Source organism: Heteronotia binoei, chromosome 15, assembly GCF_032191835.1.
Source record: "Heteronotia binoei isolate CCM8104 ecotype False Entrance Well chromosome 15, APGP_CSIRO_Hbin_v1, whole genome shotgun sequence".
Classification (NCBI taxonomy): domain Eukaryota; kingdom Metazoa; phylum Chordata; class Lepidosauria; order Squamata; family Gekkonidae; genus Heteronotia; species Heteronotia binoei.
Genome location: NC_083237.1, coordinates 62,646,079 through 62,661,528, shown reverse-complemented (window position 1 = coordinate 62,661,528; position 15,450 = coordinate 62,646,079). Strand labels below are relative to the sequence as shown.

At 47.5% G+C, this 15,450-nt stretch overlaps 2 long non-coding RNA genes across 2 annotated transcripts; both read left to right on the top strand.

Annotated features, from left to right (window-relative positions):
• Positions 1 to 5,226: 5,226 nt before the first annotated feature.
• LOC132584162 (uncharacterized) lies at positions 5,227 to 6,853 on the top strand. Its single transcript, XR_009556238.1, has 3 exons — positions 5,227 to 5,299; positions 6,065 to 6,169; positions 6,785 to 6,853. It is a non-coding gene; the product is annotated as an uncharacterized LOC132584162 (long non-coding RNA).
• A 1,592-nt stretch (positions 6,854 to 8,445) lies between these two features.
• Positions 8,446 to 11,384, top strand: LOC132584418 (uncharacterized). The gene is made up of 3 exons (XR_009556249.1): positions 8,446 to 8,523; positions 9,812 to 9,916; positions 11,318 to 11,384. It is a non-coding gene; the product is annotated as an uncharacterized LOC132584418 (long non-coding RNA).
• Positions 11,385 to 15,450: the final 4,066 nt, after the last annotated feature.

Sequence of the window (15,450 nt, the reverse complement as noted above, 5' to 3'; positions counted from 1 at the left end):
GAATTGGTCTTTCTGATGCAGTTTGGGGTTGAAATGCACGATTCCCCATCAGGCTCCAAACATGCATCAGGAATGAAAATGACACTTCAGTGTCTGTTCCAGTACTAATTTTCTTGGGCCGTTGATAAATGTGGGACTTTGTATAGTGAGATATAAGGCAAGAACTAAGTTTTTGGCAGTTAACTTAGCCCGTCTTCACTGACATCCATTTAAGTGCCCAGAAAATGGGTTGAGATCCACCTTAAGAAATGGAGGACTCCAAAGCCAGCCCTATATATGAACATATGAAGCTGCCTTCTACTGAATCAGACCCTGGGTCCATCAATGTCAGTATTGTCTACTCAGACTGGCAGCAGCTCTCCAGGGTCTCAAGCTGAGGTTTTTCTCGCCTATTTGCCTGGACCCTTTTTTAGTTGGAGACGCTGGGGATTGAACCTGGAACCTTCTGCTTACCAAGCAGATGCTCTACCACTGAGCCACCATCCCTCCCAAACATTCCCTTGGGAATGTGTAGTTTGTTTCAAGACACGCCCTCATTAGAAGAAGGAGAGAAGGAGGTTTCTATACCCCACTTTTCTGCTTAAGGTCTCAAAGTGGCTTACATCCTGATTCAGCTCCCCTCCCCACTACAGGGACCTTATTAGGTAGGTGGCCATGAGAGAGTTCTGACAGAACAGTGACTGGCCTCCTACTGAAGGCCACCCAGGGCCACCCAGGAGGCTTCATGTGGAGGACGATTGGGGAATCGAACCCAGTTCACAAAATTAGAGTCCACTACTCTTAAGCACAACCCCACTTGCTGCTGCTGGAATGGCCTTGGGTCAGCCACAGCTCTTATAGGAGTTGTCCTTGAAAGGACAGCTGCTGTAAGAGCTTTCTCAGCCCTACCCACCTCACAGGGTAACTGTTGTGGCAGGGGGAAAGGTAAAAGAGATTGTGACCACACTGAGATGCTGAGATTCAGAGTACAGGGCAGGATATAAATCCAATACCACCTCCCTCACACCAGCTGTCCTGGTCAAAGGCAGGTTGTGTGAAAGTGTGGCGTTTTCTTGTCAAGGGGAGACATTCCTGCTTTGGAGGCCCAAAAGAGAGCTATCTGGGCCCTGTCTGCAACCAAGCACATCCCACATACCCTTCCAGAGCATTGAGGTCAAACATGGGTGGTGAATATTTCAGGAGTGGGATTGGACATGGGGAAATGGCAAGGAATGGAGGCTGCTGGCCCCTTCCCCCACCTTCCTCCGTGCATCTCATCCTCCTGATCAACCTCTTTGCTTTTGTTTGCAGCCAAAGGGAACGTGGACCTGAAGGACGTGGTTGAGAGTGTCATGGCTACCCGGCAACCAGCCATGTTTGAAAGTGAGTGGAACTCCAGGACACGGCAGGGAGGGCCTTCCCCATTGTAGATGGACATTCAAGGAGGCCCTGTTCATCCTAAGAAAAATCCAGAAATGCCAACCACAGAGGACCTTTAAATCTGGACCATCTATACCATTACAAAATCAAACCTGGCTTTTGAGTTCTCCAGGACTCTTTCTCTGAATGGTTGTGAAAGAAAATAAAGTGGGTGAGGGGAAGACATTTCAGGACTTTGGTCTGTATGGTGAATAGAGTGCACTGCAGATCTAATAGGCATTGGGTGAAGAAGGGATGAAGTGGCACCTTCAGCCTTCTGAAAAGAAAACAGAGAGCCAACCGCAGCCGCTGACAGACTTTTTCATCCCTTTCCTCTGCTGGTGGATTTGAAATCTGAATCCACCTTCCACTGATTTCTTCTCTCCCTGTAGAAGACAGGGTCCGTGTTCAAGATCTAGAAGGCATCCTGGCCAGCGTGGGCATCCACCTCACAGCCGAAGAGCTGCAGGAAGCATTAAAATATGCCCCTTTGAATGGTAAGTACTGGAGTGGACGTCACGGGGATACGGAGGAATAATTTCCTCCGGCTATCATTCATAGCAGAGGGCAATGTCGAAACCCGGAAAATATTCCTTGAAACAAAGTACAAATATGCAGAGAATACAACATGTTTGCACAGTGCTTAATAGACATTGGTGAGAATGTCGGGTGCCCAGTCACATTTCTTGAAGGGGAAAGAACACAGCCTCTTGATTGATGATTCCAATGTACATTTAAATATTGGCTCCGGAAATCCTTAAGAAATCACTTTTATCTTTCTGTCCCACCCTCCCCCCAGAATTGCTAGAGTTGGGAGTGGGGTGGAGTGGATGAAATTAAACTGGCTGGACCTGAGGCCTTCCTAGAGATGAGGCCTCAGTTTCTCCTGCTGGCCTCTGTCTCATGTTGGTGTCTCCTGGGTTGTCCTCCAGCCCACCCCCCAAAGCCCTTCTTAATGAGGTCTCCTTCTTTTCCTTGCAGCGGAAGGGAAGGTGAACTTGGCAGAATTCATGAAGGGGGTGAGAGCAGCGCAGCTCCATCCTGGGACCGGTGAGTTATTGAGCCAGCCAGATAGCCCTGCGAGAGGGGATGGGTCATGACAGGGAGATGTGCAGTTTGGCTGAACTTTCACGCTGTATGTGCCAGAGGTTCAGATAGGGTTGCCAAGTCCCCCGCCGCCTCTGGCAGTGGACTGATGATGTCACTCACAAGTGACGTCATCATTGAGCCGGCAACGTCGTGCGCTGGCCGCTCTAGGAGCTTCCGGAAACCTTTATGGCTTTCCTGGATGCTCTAGCAATTTGGGAAGAAAAACTCTATGGTACCTATTGTGTCGGGGGGGGGATCCTCTCCCAATGTCAGCAGCATGATGACGTAACTCGCAGCGATGTCATCGCACCGGTGACATTGCACGTCAGCCACTCTAGGAGCTTCCAGGAGAACTCATGGAAGTTCATGGACTCTATAGCAATTTGGGAGGGAATACTCTTTTCCCTCCCAAATTGCTAGAGCGTCTGGGAAAACCGTAGAGTTTTTCCAGAGGCGCCTAGAGCGGCCAGCGCGCGATGTCACCAGTGCGATGACATCACTGCAAGTGACGTCATCATGCTGGTGATGTCAGGGGAGGGTCCCTCCTGCTGGCCCAATGCGGGAACTTGGGGGAGGATCCCCTCACTTGGCCCGGGAAATTGGCAGCCCTAGGTTCAAGGTCAATTCTGGCCAATTACTGCACAAAAACAGCTAATCTCCTTACCTTCACCTCCTTTTCATTATCCTGTGCGACTAAGCTGGCAGCGCGGGGGTGGGGGGGAGAGCCATTTTTTGTACAGCTGCGCTATCTTGGTCACTTGAAAGAAATTCTCGCCTGCGAGTTGTGAACACCTTCCCTATGAAGAAAGGTTGAAACGCTTGGGGCTCTTTAGTTTGGAGAAACGTCGACTGAGGGGTGACATGATAGAAGTTTACAAGATAATGCATGGGATGGAGAAAGTAGAGAAAGAAGTACTTTTCTCCCTTTCTCACAATACAAGAACTCGTGGGCATTCGATGAAATTGCTGAGCAGACAGGTTAAAACGGATAAAAGGAAGTACTTCTTCACCCAAAGGGTGATTAACATGTGGAATTCACTGCCACAGGAGGTGGTGGCATCCACAAGCATAGCCACCTTCAAGAGGGGTTTAGATAAAAATATGGAGCAGAGGTCCATCAGTGGCTATTAGCCACAGTGTGTGTGTGTGTGTGTGTGTATATATATATATATTTGGCCGCATATATTTGTGTGTGTGTATATATATATATATATATATATATATATATATATATATATATATATATATATATATATATATATATATATATATATATATTTGGCCGCTGTGTGACACAGAATGTTGGACTGGATGGGTCATTGGCCTGATCCAACAGGGCTTCTCTTATGTTCTTATGTGACACAGAGTGTTGGACTGGATGGGCCACTGGCCTGATCCAACAGGGCTTCTCTTATGTTCTTATGTGACACAGAGTGTTGGGCTTGATGGGCCATTGGCCTGATCCAACAGGGCTTCTCTTATGTTCTTATGTGACACAGAGTGTTGGACTGGATGGGCCACTGGCCTGATCCAACAGGGCTTCTCTTATGTTCTTATGTGACACAGAGTGTTGGACTGGATGGGTCATTGGCCTGATCCAACAGGGCTTCTCTTATGTTCTTATGTGACACAGAGTGTTGGACTGGATGGGCCACTGGCCTGATGCAACATGGCTTCTCTTATGTTCTTCTGTGACACAGAATGTTGGACTGGATGGGCCATTGGCCTGATCTAACATGGCTTCTCTTATGTTCTTATGTTGTGACTAGAGAAGGAGATATTAGGTGCAGCATCAGACTAACTCTTCCTGATTGCTCTAAGGGGAAATGGTTGCGGATGATGATTTGGGTCCTGCTCTGGCCAAGATGGGCATCCACCTGACAAAGAAGGAGATGGAGGAGGTTTTGAAGCAGGTCCCCCGGGATGGTAAGTGGTGAAGAACTGGTCTTTCTGATGCAATCTGATGTTGGAATGCACGATTCCCCATCAGGTTCCAAACATTCCTCAAGAGTAAAAATGACACTACAGTGTCTTGTTCCAGCACTAATTTTAACATGCAGTTGATGAATGCGGGGCTTTGTATGGCGAGAAATAAGGCAGGAACTAAGTTTTTGGCAGTTAACTTAGCCTGTCTTCACTGACATCCATTTAAATGCCCCAAAAGTGGATCCAGATTGACCTTGGGAGGCAGGGAACTCTTGAGAATGCATAGTTGTTTCAAGACAAGGCCTGGTAAGAATAAGGGGAGGAGAAGGAGGTTTTTATACCCCGCTTTTCTCTTCTTTAAGGAGACTCAAAAGTGGCTTACATCTGTATTCCCTTCCCCTCCCCACCACAGACCCCTTGTAAGGTAGATGGGCCTGAGAGAGTTCTGACAAAACTGTGACTGGCCCAGGGTCACCCAGCAGGCTTCATGTGACGAACAAGCCGGGAATCAAGCCTGTTCACCAGATTAAGTCCACCACTCTTAACCACGACACCGTGCTGGCCATCCTGGTCAAAGGCAGGCTTTATGAAAGTATGGTGTTTTCCTGTCAAAGGGAGACATTCCTGCTTTTGAGGTCCAAAAAGAGGTAGCTAGGTCATGCCTTCTAGAGTCTTGGGGTCAAACACAGGACATGAATATTTTAGGAGTGGGATTGGAAGTGGGGAAGTGGCAAGGAATGGAAGCTGCTGACCCCTTCTCACACCTTCCTCTGTGCATCTCCTCCTCTTTTGTTTTGTGTTGTTTTGTTTTCAGCTGAAGGAAAAGTGAACTTGAAGAATGTGCTTGAGACTGTCATGGCTACACGGCAACCGGCCATGTTTGAAAGTGAGTGGAACTGGAGGACTGAGCAGGGAGGCCTTCCCCATTGTCGATGGACATTCAAGGAGGCCTTGTTCATCCTAAGAAAAATCCAGAAACACCAACCACAGAGTGCCTTTGAATTTGGACTGCCTAAAACATTATAAAAACAATCCCGAGTTTTGAGTTCTCTGGAACTTTTTCTCTGAATCGATGTTAAGTCAGCTGAAGTGGGTGAGGGAAGAACATTCCAGGCCTTTGGTCTGCCTGGTGCATAGAATGCCTTGCAGACCTAAGAATACAACAATACAAACTATTGTGCACAAACAAACACTCTTAACTGGTGTATATAAAGTTCTATTATAATGAAATGAACAGCCTACAACAGTGGGCATACATTCATACAGTATAAATAGAAAACAACAGTCTCAAAACAATATACCAAGGAGGACCCCACACAGTCACTGAGTTTTCAAAATGAGTACACAGACTCAGACACTGTATGAATGTATGCCCACTGTTGTAGGCTGTTCATTTCATTATAATAGAACTTTATATACACCAGTTAAGAGTGTTTGTTTGTGCACAATAGTTTGTATTGTTGTATTTTTGGATTTCATATATTGTGCTGCCACTGTTCTTTTGCAGACCTAAGAGGCATAGGGGGAAGAAGGGATGTGAAAGAAAATAGAGAACCAACCGCAGCCACCGACTGACTTTTTCTTCCTGTTCCTCTGCTGGTGGATGTGAGATCTGATTTCACCTTCCCACTGATTTCTTCTCTCCCTGTAGAAGACAGGGTCCGTGTTCAAGATCTGGAAGGCATCCTGGCCAGTGTGGGCATCCGCCTCACAGCCGAAGAGCTGCAGGAAGCATTAAAATATGCCCCTTTGGATGGTAAGTGCTGGAGGGGAAGTCCCAGGGATATGGAGCGCGGGTGGTCAATGGTAGCTCTCCAAATGTTTTTTTTTGCCTACAACTCCCATCAGCCCCAGCCATTGGCCATGCTGGCTGGGGCTGATGGGAGTTGTAGGCAAAAAAACATCTGGAGAGCTACCGTTGGCCACCCCCGATATAGAGGAAGAACTTCCTCCATCAGTTTTTTATAGCAGAGGGCAATGTGGAAACCCAGAAAATATTCCTTGAAACAAAGTACAAATATGCAGAGAATACAACATGTATGCACAATGCTTAATAGGCATTGGTGAGAATGTCGGGTGCCCAGTCACATTTCTTGAAGGGGAAAGAACGCAGCTTCTTGATTGGTGCTCCCAATGTACATTTCAATATTGGCTCCAGAAATTCTTAAGAAATCACTTCTATTTTTTTGTCCCGACCTCCCCCAGAAGTGTTAGAATTGGAATTAGAATTGGAAATTAAACTAACTGCTCCTAAGTCCTTCCCAGAATGAGGCCTCAGTTTCTCCTGCTGGCCTCTGTCTCATTTTGGTGTCTCCTGGGGTTGTCGTCCGCCCACCCAATTCTTAATGAGGTCTCCTTCTTTTCCTTGCAGGGGAAGGGAAGGTGAACTTGGCAGAATTCATGAAGGGGGTGAGAGCGGTGCAGCTCCATCCCAGGACCGGTGAGTTAATGAGCTGGCCAGAATGCCCTGTGAGAGGAGATGGGACTATGACGGACAAATGTGTTTTCATGCCACACCTCCCTTGGTCACAAACTTTCAAGTTACCTAGATATCTGCCTTCTGCAGATGAATACATAATAATGGGGTGGGAGAGGGGATTGTCCTCTGCTCCCTGTTCTTCACGAGGCCTCTTCTTTTCCTTGCAGTGGAAGGGAAGGTGAACGTGGGAGAATTGAAGAAGGGGGCCAAACCGGTGCAGCCACCGCCCACGACCGGTGCGTTAATGAACAGAATGCCCTGTGAGAGGGGATGGGCCGCAATAGAAAGATGTGCAGCTCGGCTTAGCATTCGTGCTACATGTGCCAGGGGTTCAAGGTCAATTCTAGCAAATCAGTGCACAAAAACAGCCAGCCTTCGTATCTTCATCTGCTTTTCCTGATTCTGTGTGACCAAATTGGGGGTGGGGGGAGAACCGTTTTTTGTACAGCTGCCCTTTCTTGGTCACTTGAAAGAAATTCTAACCTGGGAGTAGTGACTAAGCAAGGAGGTATTAAGCGTGGCATCAGACTAATTCTTCCTGATTGCTCTAAGGGGAAACGGTTGCGGCTGACAACTTGAGTCCCGCTCTGGCCAAGATGGGCATCCACCTGACAAAAAAGGAGATGGAGGAGGTTCTGAAGCACGTCCCCCGGGACGGTGAGTAGTGAAGAACTGGTCTTTCTGATGCAGTTTGGTGTTGGAATGCACGATTCCCCCTCAGGCTCTATTCATCAGGAATGAAAAGGACACTTCCGTGCCTGTTCCAGTGCTAAATTTCTTGGACAGCTGATGAATGGAGGACTCTGTATGGCAAGAAATAAGGCAAGAACTAAGTTTCTGGCAGTTCAGTTTGCCGGTCTTCACTGACATCCACTTGAATGCCCAGAAATTGCATCCAGATCCGTCTTGAGAGGCAGGGAACTCCAAAACAGCCCTTGGGAATGTGTAGTTTGCGCCAAGACAGGGCATGGTTAGAAAAAGAGGAGGAGAAGGAGGTTTTTATACCCCGCTTTTCTGTACCTTAAGGAGTCTCGGTGGCTTCCATCCTCATTCCCTTCCCTTCCCCACCATAGGCATCTTGTAAGGTAGGTGGACCTCGGAGAGTTCTGACAGAACTGGCCCAGAGTCAGCAGGCCTTGGGGGAAGGATGGGCAGGGAATCAGGTTAGTCTACATGACTCTTAACCATGACCCAGGGCAGGAAGTCATTTGCATCTTAGGCCACACCCCTGATGCCAAGCCAGCTGGGGCTGCGTTCCTGCTCAAAAAAAAAGCCCTGCGCAAAACCATGCTGACTGTCCTAGTCAAAGGCAGGCTTTGTAAAAATGTGGTATGATATTCCTGCTTTGGGGGCCCAAAAGAGAGACAGCTGGATCATGTCTACAACCAAGCACATCCCACATACCCTTCTAGAGCCTTGAGGTCAAACACCGAAGGTGAATATTTCAGGAGTGGGATAAGAAGAGGGGAAATGGCAAGGAATTTAGGCTGCTGCCCCATTCACCTACCTTCCTCGGTGTATCTCATCCTCCCGATCAGCCTCTTTGCTTTCGTTTGCAGCCAAAGGGAAAGTGGACCTGAAGAACGTGCTCGAGAGTGTCATGGCTACTCGGCAACCGGCCATGTTTGAAAGTGAGTGGAACTGTAGGAGTCAGCAGGGAGGCCTTCCCCATTGTAGATAGAAGTTCAAGGAGGCTTTGCTCGTCTTAAGAACATAAGAACATAAGAGAAGCCATGTTGGATCAGGCCAATGGCCTATCCAGTCCAACACTCTGTGTCACATAAGAACATAAGAAAAGCCATGTTGGATCAGGCCAGTGGCCCATCCAGTCCAACACTCTGCGTCACATAACAACATAAGAGAAGCCCTGTTGGATCAGGCCAGTGGCCCATCCAGTCCAACACTCTGCGTCACATAAGAACATAAGAGAAGCCCTGTTGGATCAGGCCAGTGGCCCATCCAGTCCAACACTCTGTGTCACAGAAGAACATAAGAGAAGCCATGTTGGATCAGGCCAATGGCCCATCCAGTCCAACACTCTGTGTCACAAAAGAAGCCATGTTGGATCAGGCCAATGGCCCATCCAGTCCAACACTCTGTGTCACACAGTGGCAAAAAAAATTTATATATACACACACACTGTGGCTAATAGCCACTGATGGACCTCTGCTCCATATCTTTATCCAAACCCCTCTTGAAGGTGGCCATGCTCGTGGCCGCCACCACCTCCTGTGGCAGTGAAATCCACATGTTAATCACCCTTTGGGTGAAGAAGTACTTCTTTTTATCCATTTTAACCTGTCTGCTCAGCAATTTCATCGAATGCCCACGAGTTCTTGTATTGTGAAGTTCTTAAGAAGAATCCAGAAACACAAACCACAGAGCACCTTTGATTTTGGACCATTGAAAACATTATGAAAACAATCCCTATTTTTTCTCTTAATCGATGTTAATCCACCTGAAGTGGGCAAAGGGAGAACATTCCCAAAACTTTGGTCTGCCTGGTGCACAGAATGCCTTGCAGATCTAATAGGCATTGCATGAAGAAGGGATGAAGTTGCGCCTTCAGTCTTGTGGGGAAAAAAACAGAGAGCCAACTGCGGCTTCCAACTGACTTTTCCATCCCTTTCGCCTGCTGGTGGATGTGAGATCTGGACCGATTTCCTACTCACCTCATGCCGCTCTCACGTTCCTCTTCTCACACTGTCTGCCCCAGGGGCTGCAAGTAACGTGACGTTTTCGCGGTGCTAACAAACTATTTTTTAGAGGTTTCTGTTTGTTGCGCGAAAACGCCAACGGGGCAGATAGTGTGACATCAGAAGGAAGCCCCGCGGAGAAGAGAAACGTGAGAGTGGCATGAGGTGAGTGGGAAACTGGTGCTGAATTCACCTTCCCACTGATTTCTTCTCCCCCCCATAGAAGACAGGATTCGTGTTCAAGATCTGGAAGGCATCCTGGCCAGCGTGGGCATCCACCTCACAGCCGAAGAGCTGCAGGAAGCATTAAAATATGCCCCTTTGAATGGTGAGTACTGGAGTGGAAGTCACGGGGATATAGAGGAATAATTTCCTCCGTCTATCATTCATAGTCGAGGGCAATGTAGAAACCCAGAAAATATTCCTTGAAACAAAGTACAAATATGCAGAGAATACTACATGTATGCACAGTGTTAAATATACATTTGTGAAAATGTCTGGTGCTTACTCACATTTATCGAGTTCGGTACAAGGTGCTGGTCATTACCTTTAAAGCCCTATATGGCCTAGGACCTGCCTACCTGAGGGACCGTCTCTCCCCACATGTTCCCCAGAGAGTACTGAGATCGGGAACGCAAAACCTCCTTGTTGTCCCCGGGCCAAAGGAAGCCCGTTTGAAATCTACGAGGGATAGGGCCTTTTCCGTAATGGCCCCTTCTTGGTGGAACCAGCTGCTGGAAGAGGTAAGGGCCCTGCGGGACCTTGCTCAATTCCGCAGGGCCTGTAAGACAACCCTCTTCCAGCAGGCTTACAACTAACCGGCACTCAAATCTGAAATCGAGCGTAGCTTTATAAGACTGTAGAATATTTTAATGTTTTATATGTAAATTGTTTGAGTGGTTTAATTTTAATTATGTAAATTATATGAAATGTTTAAACTTTTATATGTCATGTTAGATTTTATATGTTGTAAGCCGCCCCGAGCCACCTGGTGAGAAGGGCGGGATATAAATTACAAATAAATAAATTTCTTGAAGGGGAGGGGGGGTAACACACCCTGTTGATTAGTACTTTTTGATGTATGTTTAAACTTTGGCTCCAAAAATTCTTAAGAAATCAATTATATGTTTTTGTCCCACCCTCCCCCCCCCTCCCAAAAAGTGCTAGAGTTGGGAATGGGGTTGATTGGATGAAATTATATTGGCTGGTCCTGAGTCCTTTCTGGAGACGAGGCGTCAGTTTCTGCCTGCAGGCCTCTGGGGAGCCAGTTTGGTGCAGTGGTTAAGTGTGCGGACTCTTATCTGGGAGAACCGGGTTTGATTCCCCACTCCTCCACTTGCACCTGCTGGGATGGCCTTGGGTCAGCCATAGCCCTGGCAGAGGTTGTCCTTGAAAGGGCAGCTGCTGTGAGAGCCCTCTCCAGCCCCACCCACCTCACAGGGTGTCTGTTGTGGGGGAGGAGGGAAAGGAGATTGTGAGCCGCTCTGAGACTCTTCGGAGTGGAGGGCGGGATATAAATCCAATATCTTCATCTACCTCACAGGGTGTCTGTTGTGGGGGAGGAAGGTAAAGGAGAGTGTGAGCCACTCTGAGACTCTTCAGAGTGGAGGGCGGGATATAAATCCAATATCTTCTTCTTCTTCTCTGTCTCACGTTGGTGTCTCCTGGGATTGTCCTCCAACCCCTCCCACCTTCCTTTGTTAATGAGGTCTCCTTTTTTTCCTTGCAGCGGAAGGGAAGGTGAACTTAGCAGAATTCATGAAGGGGGTGAGAGCAGTCCAGCCCCATCCCGGGACTGGTGAGTTAATCGTCCGGCTAGAAAGCCCAGTGAGAGGGGATGAGTCTTGACAGACAGATGTGCAGCTTGGCTGGGCTTTCATGCTACATGTGCCAGGGGTTCAAGGTCTATTCTGGCAAATTAGTGCACAAAAACTTCAACCTTCTTACCTTCACTTGCTTTTCCTGATTGTGTGTGACCAAATTGGTGGATTGGGTGGATGGGAGAAAGAACCAACCAGCCATGTTTGAAAGTGAGTGGAACTGTAGGAGTGAGCAAGGAGGCCTTCCCCAGTGTAGATGGACATTCATGGATGCCTCGTTTTTCCTAAGGAAAAAATCCAGAAACACAAACCACAGAGTACCTTTGAATTTGGACCACTGAAAACATTACAAAAACAACCCCAGTTTTTGAGTTCTCGGGAATTCTTTCTCTGAATGGATGTGAAAGGAAAGAAAGTGGGGGAGGGGAAATCAATTCACCTGGTGCACAAAATGCCTTGCAGACCTAATAGGCGTTGGGTGAAGAAGGGATGAAATTGCACCTTCAGCCTTCTGAAAAGAAAACAGAGAGCCAACCTCAGCTGCTGACTGACTTTTCCATCCCTTTCCTCTGCTGGTGGATGCGAGATCTGAATCCACCTTCCCACTGATTTCTTCCCTCCCTGTAGAAGACAGGGTCCGTGTTCAAGATCTGGAAGGCATCCTAGCCAGTGCGGGCATCCACCTCACAGCCAAAGAAATGCAGGAAGCATTAAAATATGCCCCTGTTGATGGTAAGTACCGGAGGGGAGACTCTGGGATACAGAGGAATACATTTGTCCATCCGTTTTTCGTAGTAGAGGGCAATGTAGAAACCCAGAAAATATTCCTTGAAACAAAGTACAGACATGCAGAGAATACAGCATGAATGCACAATGTTTACTATACATTGGTGAGAATGTCTGGTGCCTCGTTGCATTTCTTGAAGGAAGGATATTGCAGCCGGTTGATTTGTGCTTTTGATGTACAATCGTATTTTGGCTCCAGAAATCCTTAAGAAATGACTTTTATCTTTTTATTCCACCCTCCCCCAGAAGTGCTAAAGCAGGGGGTGGAGTTGAGTGGATGAAATTAAACTGGCTGGTCCGGAGTCCTTTAGGAACATACGAAGCTGCCTTATACTGAATCAGACCTTAGGTCCATCAAAGTCAGTATTGTCTTCTCAGACTGGCAGCGGCTCTCCAGGGTCTCGAGCTGAAGTTTTTCACATCTATTTGCCTGGACCCCTTTTTTGGAGATGCCAGGGATTGAACCTGGGACCTTCTGCTTCTACTACTGAGCCACCATCCCTCTCCTTTCTGGAGATGAGGCCTCAGTTTCTGCTGCTGGCCTCTGCTTCATGTTGGTGTCTCCTGGGTTGTCCTCCAACCACCACCACTTCCTTCGTAATGAGGTCTCCTTCCTTTCACAGCAGCGGAAGGGAAGGTAAACGTGGCAGAATTCATGAAGGCGGTGAGAGCAGTCCAGCCCCATCCCGGGACTGGTGAGTTAATGAGCCAGTTCGAATGCCCAGTGAGAGGGGATGGGCCATGACAGACCGATGTGCAGCTCTACGTGGCTTTCATGCTACCCATTGTCTGGGCTCAGAACTTTCAGGTTATCCAGATATCTGTCTTCTGCAGATGAGCAGAAGACAGGCCTCATAATGGTGGTGGGAGGGGTTGTCCTCTGCTTCCTGTTCTTCACGAGGTCTCTTATTTTCCTTGCAGCGGAAGGGAAGGGAGAATCTAAGAAGGGGGCCGAAGCAGGGCAGCCCTTTCCCAGGACTGGTGAGTTAATGAGCTGGCTAGAATGCCCTATGATAGGGGATGGGTTATGACAGAAAGATCTATAGCTTAGCTTAGTTTTTGTGCACAACGAAAGGAGTCCCTTTGGTGTAAAGTAAATAATCTTATTTTTAATATAAATAAGACAAAGGAAATTATAGTGGATTACAGGAAGAGTAGTTTGGACATCCAGCCGTTGTTTATTGATGGTGTTATGGTAGAACAGGTGACAGAATGGAAGTTTCTGGGAATTACCATGAAACAAGATCTAACATGGGGGGCAAATACTTTAGCTCTAGAGAAAAAGGCCCAGCAACGACTATACTACTTAAGACTCTTAAGATCACTACAACTGTCAGGGAGTCTGCTGGTTGCCTTTTATCGTAGTTCCATTGAGAGCATTTTATCTTATTGCCTCTGCGCGTGGTTTGGGAGCTGCACGGAAGCAGAGAGAAGGGTGCTCCAAAGAGTGACGAGAAGAGCACAAAAGATTTGCGGATGTTCTCTCCCCTCATTGGTGGATCTGTATAATATGAGATGTAAAAGGAAGATACAAATGATCCTAAGGGACCCTTCACATCTGGGCCATTTGCTATTTGAGATCTTACCGTCAGGTAGACGATATAGAGTGTTGAAGGCTAGGACAAACAGATTTAAGGACAGTTTCTATCCAAGTGCTGTGGTTAGGTTAAATGCAGGGTTATGAAGGATTATCTGTTTTAGATGTATTTAAATGGTTTTAATGGTTTTATGAATGTTTATCTGTTTTAGATGTATTTAAATGGTTTTAATGGTTTTAATGGTTTTAGATGTATTTAAATGGTATGAATATGAATATGTGTGTTTGATGTGTTGGTATGTTTGTGGAAGAGCACCTCATTTCGTTGCTCTCTTTTTGTGGAGAACAATGACAATAAATTTATCTATCTATCTGCTACATGTGCCAGGGGCTCAAGGTCAATTCTAGCAAATTAGTGCACAAAAACAGCCAGCCTTTTTACCTTCACTTGCTTTTCCTGGTTTTGTGTGACCAAACTGGGGAGGGGATGAAGAACCATTTTTTGTAAAGCTGTTCTTTCTTGGGCACTTGAAAGAAATTCTTGCCTGTGAGTAGCAACTAGGCAAGGAGGTATTAGGTGCAGCAGACTAATTCTTCCCGGTTGCTCCAAGGGGAAGTGGTTACGGCTGACGACTTGAGTCCTGCTCTGGCCACGGTGGGCATCCACCTGACAAAAAAGGAGACGGAGGAGGTTCTGAAGCAGGTTCCCTGGGACGGTGAGTAGTGAAGAACTTGTCTTTCTGATGTAATTGAGAGCGTGTCAGAATGTGTAGCTTGTTCCAAGACAGGGCCTGGTAAGAAAAGGAGGAGGAGGAGGATTTATACCCCACTATTCTCTACCTTAAGGACTCTTAAAGTGCCTTACATTCACTTCCCCTTTCCCTCCCTACCGCAGGAACCTTGTGAGGTAGGTGGGCCTGAGAGAGTTCTGATAGAATTGTGACTGGCCCAGAGTCACCCAGCAGGCTTCATGTGGAGGACGAGCGGGGAACCAAAGCCTGTTCACCAAATTAGCGTCTGCCGCTCCTAACCCTAACACCGCGCTAACTCTCCCAGTCAAAGCCAGGCTTTGTGTAATGTACTGAGAACCGAGACGGGTTGAAGGCAACATAGTTTATTCAGTCGCACATTACAAGAGAGAGAACACGCAGGCCGGGCCCCGCTTATATACATTGCCCAGTACAGCCCCCTCATCCGACCGGGCCAATCCTGGTCAAACTTCCCACCACAGATCTTGATGGGCGGGGCATCAGGCGAGCTCCATCCGGGGACCCAAGGCTTGCCTTTAGTCACGATCGCCATGAGTGGTGTTTTCCTGTCAAGTGGAGACATTCCTTCTTTGGAAGCCTAAAAAAGTGGTAGCTGGGTCACGTCTCCAGCCAAGCACATTCCACATACTAAAAGCTGCCCTTCCAGAACCTTGATGTCAAACACAGGAGGCCCTTCCAGAGCCTTGATGTCAAACACAGGAGGTGAATATTTCACGTGTGAGATTGGAGGTCAAGAAATGGGAAGGAATCGGGGCTGCTGCCCCCTTCCCCCACCTTCCTTGTGCATCTCATCCTTCTGGTCACCCTTTTTGGTTTTGTATTGTTTTGTTTGCAGCCAAAGGGAAAGTGGACCGGAAGGACGTGCTCGAGAGTGTTACAGCTACACGGCAACCGGCCAAGTTTGAAAGTGAGTGGAATTGTAGGTCTCAGCAGGGAGGCCTTCCTTATT